We start from the raw sequence: 6,000 nt of genomic DNA, 5'->3' as shown, positions 1-6,000 counted from the left end.
CCACACCTGAAGCTGGTCCGTGAGCCATCGATGGCACCTATCTCTGCTTTCTGTGTGGAAGTGGTTTGCTTTTCCACGGGGATGTAGACCTAGCTCAGCCTTCCCTTTGTGAAGAGACCATTCCTGGGTAATGTCTCCCGTGTGTTTCCCCCCTAGAACACCCTTGTCCTGTGAAGCGATAATACAATGGGGAAGGTGGCCTAGTCCCATTCACAGGGAATTATCAGTGCTGCAAACTGACTTGAACAAGTGTCTTGTCTGCAGACACAAGCTAATGGATGGTAAGAGTTTAGGACTTCTTTTCCATCTGTAAAGCACCTAATGAAAACCCACAGGAAATGGATGCTCCATTAGCTCTGCGGAGGTGAATGTCTCCCTCAGTGCCATTTTCTAATACTCTGGCTCCATAGCTACCTGGAAAACCACATCATGTGACACCTCTCTTAGGATGCTCGCTCTGCACCTGTGGGCCTGGGCTCTCTGGGAGCCCCACCCCCAGGCCTGGGGCTGCCCCTGGGCAGTGCCTGCTGGGCTGAGTCCAGCCCCCTGCCCATCCCTGCAGCGACTCCATGCGATTTTCCAGCAGAAGTCGGGAGCTGTCCCCCTCTTCAGAACTGGAAACAAGGCACACCTGCTTCACGGGAAGCTCCTGCCATCTCCAAATGTCTCCCAGGATTTCAGACAAAGCATTGCTTGTTTCCTAACGCGATTTTTACCACCTGGACTCCCTTTAACTAGAGCTCAGCCGCGCTCCTGGGACAGCCAGGATGTACTCAGATGGGCCTCCTCCAACAGCCGGAGGGCAGGGCCCAGCCCAAAGGCCAGCTCTCCCTTCTCCTCCTCCAGAGTCCTTGGTGGCCCCTGCCCACTGGGTCCTGATGGCCCTGCTGTCCACTGCGCAGGTGCTCTGTCTTCCAGGGCCAAGCTCCTCCATCTGCTCTGGGAAGCGCACCCTGCATCCCCTGCCCCAGGACCTCCGCAGAGGCTTCCTCCTCCCACGAGGGAAACATCCAGCCTGTTTTCACAAGATCCATGCTGGGCCTTGGAGGCTTGTGCACGGCCCAAGAAATGAGGTCGTCTCTCCAATGCCATACAGTTCATAGAACTGCTTTGGGGCAGAACTTAAATTTTTAAACTCTAGAACTCACTGTTTTAAAAAAAAAATCACGAGTCACACTGCTTTCTATGCCTTTTCTGTTAACTAATCGTCTTCCTAATGCAAACAACAGCCGTCTTCTACTGGGACTTGAGTCCGCAGGTGAGAATGTCACAACAGGAATGACACTCCTGTCTGAACCTAATGAGTCAAACCTTCAAGTTCAGGTCAGACTGCAAAAAACAAATTAAACATAAGAGAACTTCAAGATAGCCAGTTGAACTACAAAGTTTTCTTCCTCAAAAATGACCACAAATGTTAGCAATAAAGTTCTTGCAACAACTATTAGTTGAATATGGGGAAACTTAAAATTCAGCAGATGTAAACAGGGGGGTATGTGTGTGACAGAGGATGTAAACAGGGTTATGTGTGCGACAGAGGATATAAACAGGGTTGTGTGTGCCACAGAGGATGTAAACAGGGTTGTGTGTGCCACAGAGGATGTAAACAGGGTTGTGTGTGCGACAGAGGATGTAAACAGGGTTGTGTGTGCCACAGAGGATGTAAACAGGGGTGTGTGTGCCACAGAGGATGTAAACAGGGTTGTGTGTGCCACAGAGGATGTAAACAGGGGTATGTGTGCCACAGAGGATGTAAACAGGGGTATGTGTGCCACAGAGGATGCAAACAGGGGTATGTGTGCCACAGAGGATGTAAACAGGGTTGTGTGCCACAGAGGATGTAAACAGGGTTGTGTGTGCCACAGAGGATGTAAACAGGGCTGTGTGTGCCACAGAGGATGCCCCACTTATTAGCAAACCCAGCAGCGAGCCCAAGGGCTGAGGGAGAGGGGGCTGCACTGGGCAAGGAGCTGTTTTTTTGGCTCAAATTTACTTTTATGAAAAACGTCTGGTGCTCTTCAGAGTCTGCCTGCTTTAAACTGCCGCAATCCTCTGGTCAGCGCTGCTTTTAAGATTCTTAAAAGGAAATAACAACACAAATCTCATTGCTGTCTCCTGGTTCAATATCCTTTTCATTCTTTTCTTTCTGTGCGTAAAATTTCTTAGGTAGATACAACCCAGAGGAAATGGGTGCGGCAAGGGAGCCTAATTCTGTCAGTCTGGGGTCTTTGGGGAGCTGGGCTGCTCCCTTTGAAAAGGGAGCCACTGTAAGGACAGCAGGCTCTGGGCTGGGCTCCCGCTGGGCAGGACACAGCCTGACAGCTCCGTGTCCCTGGCAACCAGAGGAAGCATTTGCCACCCTGGTCCTCCCTTGGGCAGCGTAAACAGCAGCACATTCCTGCTTTCAAAATGGATGCGGCTTTGGGAACTATGAGGAATAGGAATTGGAATGAAATGCTGATTTTGTCCACATTAATTGTTTTAGTTAAACACAAGTCCAAGTCCTTGGAAGCAACAGTTTATATGATCGAATCATTTGCCTCCTGCTACGTGTCAAAACATTCATCCAAAGTGAAGAGTGATTACGAGACAGGGAATCTGAACTCCAGAACGGGGAACCCATTTTTCAAGAACTTTACCCTATCAGCCAGTTTCCCTTATTAATTCCAAATGCTTTAAAATGTTGGGTGCAGGCTTGTTCCCCAGGCTGCCATCACCAAGCACCAGAGCCTAGGTGGCCTAAGAAACAGAACCGTCTTCCCACAGCTCTGGAGGCAGGGTGTCCAGGGTGCAGCTGTCGCCAGGCCAGGCCTCCCGAGGCCCCTGTCGCAGCCTGCAGATGCCGCCTTGGCTTCTCGCTGTCCTCGTGGGGACTTTCCCCTGCACTTGCACACCCCTGGGTTGCTCTTACAAGGACACCGGTCACCTTGGAGGAGGACCACCTTAAGACCCCAGCTGACCTTACCTAGTTGGGAATGCAGTTTTGCAGGGTCTCCATTTGACCCTGGCCTGAGGGCTCCATCGTCCAGGGAAAGTCGAACTTGAATTCTTGGGAGGCTGAAGAATCCCACTGCTTCTGTACCCCACACTGAGGTGTGATCAAGGACAGCTGTAACTGGGGACGTCAAAGCAGGGTGGGCACTGTGCTGTGGGAGAGAGGTCAGGTGAGCGGAGCTGTCGTCCCGGGACCTGCAGCCTGCTGGCTAACAGGGAGAGCCGGCCAGCGGCCTGTGCAGCAAGCCAGGGCCACAGTCCCCTGCTCAGACCCATCTCTGCGGAGAGTGCTCCTTGGCTGGGATGGTTCAAACGTGGGGCTGACTGGAAGCAACTTAAAAGGAAATGAACCGAAGTTTGGAGAGAATGATCGTGACAAAAATAAAACAGAACACAAAAACCTGCAATAAAACAAAACAAACCCGAAACCAAGCCCGGAGCCTGGTGTGGGGGGTAACCGCTGCCCACTACCCTGCGGAAGGTGGGTGGCAGCCAGACCCTGGGCCACTCATGCCCACTCCAGATGGGACAGGCAAAGGCCTCTTAGGGCAGAGCGACGTCTTAGGGACAACTGGTGAAAGGAAGTTGTTTTCCATGTCGCATAACGAAATGTGTGTCCTTTGGGGCCTGGCTCCTGGGTTAGGAACGGGCCTGGCATAGCAGGGTCCCCCTCAGAGTCCACCAGGCCACGGGGGAGGTGGGCTGCGTGATCACTGGAGACGGGACTCGGGAGCAGTCTCCAGGGCTGTGGACAGAACCCCCCACCCCCAGCCTGCCTGGCTGAAGGCTGCCCGCGTCCCAGAGGCCACACGACGTCTGAGGTCGGAGGAGAGCGAGTCCTGCAGAAGGTGATGTAACCTGCTCACTTTGGGTTAGAGGCAAGTTGGGATCCTGTCTTGTCCGCACTGGAGGAGAGAGCATCACACAGGGTGTGGCCACCTGGAGGCAGGGGCAGGAGCCACTGAGCCTGTGGGCCATAGAGGGCTGTTCCAGGGAAAGCGGACAGGGCTAAGGGCCTCATCCCCACGAGAGGGTGGGTCTTAGCTCTTTCTGTCTGTAAAATTCAATGATTGTTGTGGGTCAGGGACTTCTGTGTGTTTTCCATTTGTCCTTTATTGAATTTGGTGAGTTTCTTTATTAAGATGATTTAGGGCTGCATTCACGGTTTTGTATGGGGTATATTGCAAACAGACACCTTGTATGTTCGTTTATAAATCATCAAACCACAAACAGCACATTTGGACAGGGATCCCAGAGACGGAGCTGGACACAGGGACAGGGTGGACTCCAGGGCTGCTTCCTGGGCAGGGGGTGGGGGTGTTCCCTGAATGGGGGTGTTCTCTGACGTCTGTTGGTTAGCCCAGGAGGCAGTTTTGTCAAAGGACGTGAGTTTGCTGACTCCAGATCCGTCCTGGCTGTCCTCTCCTTGTGGTGTTTAGCTGGGCCCACAGAGGTGTCATGTAGACGGGGAGTAGGCAGTGCTGGTTCCTGAGCAGGGCCGCACTGCACAAGAAGGTCCCTCCTCTCACACTGCTCCAGAGCGTCTCCTCCTGGATTCGTGTATGTGAAAACCCTGCTCACAATGACCTGAGCCAATATCTAAGCCTGCTTTACAGTCATCCAAATGAATCTGCATGTCTCTAATGCACTCTGCGGTATCCAGAAATGCAGTGGCCATGCACATTGAGAGACGACTGATTTTGTTTTGTTTGGAACTTAGCCAAAATTAGGTTATGTTTGCAGGAGATTGCATCTCTGGGATGAATGTCACGCCTATGTGTGTGATCAGTGTGCTTTCAGCCCACACCTCTGTCACACTCATGGTATGCTAAGCCTAGGAACAAGCATCACACTGTTGCATGTGGATTTCGGTGTGACCTGGGGCCCGTGGTGACACTGGAATCCACAGGACCTTCTTTCTTCTTCACATCGCAGATGACCCTGAAGCTGCTTGTGGAGCTGTATTCTCTAGGCAGCTTTTTCAGGATAGAAAAGTTATTATGAAATATTCATAATGAAAAGGGCCTACTAAGCATGGCAAAGTAGAGATCTACCGAGTTAGGTTAAGTGCTGTGGCGCTTAGCAGGTAGAGGGTGGTGATGCTTTCTCTCTCTAGCATTGTTACTAAGAAGCAAATCTTTGGGGAAAAATGAAATAATGTTTAAGAGTATGCTGTGGATTAAGCAACATTTATAAATAATCTGTGGTCAAAACTGATTACACAATGGAAATTAGAAAATAATTTTGAATGGAGCAATCATGATAATACTGCCTTTTGGAATTTAGGAGAATAGTCAAAGCCGTGATTACAGGGAAACTCGTGGCTTCAAATGCTTCTATGAGAAAAGAGCACTGAGCAAGTAAACCAAAGGAATGATGTGGAAGACGTGAGTAGGAGTGAAGCCAGAAATCAACACACTAGAACGCAGACTTTCTGTAAAATCAACAAAGTCGAGCACTTATTTTTGAAAAGACTAATACAGTTATTAAATCAAGTGCGAAAATAACCAAGAAAATAAAAACCCTCCAAACTTAATAAAATTGAATGAAATAGATTACGTTATTTCAAGTCTTAAAAAATGTCAAAAGATAATTCTGAGTATATCATGAACAACTTTGTTATTGTATGGCAACTTACATAAAATTGACAAATTCTTTGATAAGTATTTACCAAAACTGACTCAAGAAGAAATAGAAAATCTAAGTAGTTATCTATCTGTTAGAGAAATTAAATTCCTAACTAAAAACTTTCCCACAAAGGAAATTCCAGGAACAAATTACTCCAGAAGCTAATTATAGTGTACATTTACAGAAAAGAAAATGACAACCACATTCAAATCTTTTAAAAGAGAAAAGAAAATGGGGAACAATTTCCAGCTGACTTGGTGAGGCCAATATAAACTTGAGAGCAAAAATCTCACAGTGAAGTTACAACAAAGAAAAAAGTGTACTCCAATATCTCTCATGATCACAGATGCAAGAAGTTTAAATAAATATTAATATATCAAG

Source organism: Ictidomys tridecemlineatus, chromosome 9 (genome assembly GCF_052094955.1).
Source record: "Ictidomys tridecemlineatus isolate mIctTri1 chromosome 9, mIctTri1.hap1, whole genome shotgun sequence".
NCBI classification, from domain to species: domain Eukaryota; kingdom Metazoa; phylum Chordata; class Mammalia; order Rodentia; family Sciuridae; genus Ictidomys; species Ictidomys tridecemlineatus.
This window is presented reverse-complemented; position numbering follows the sequence as displayed.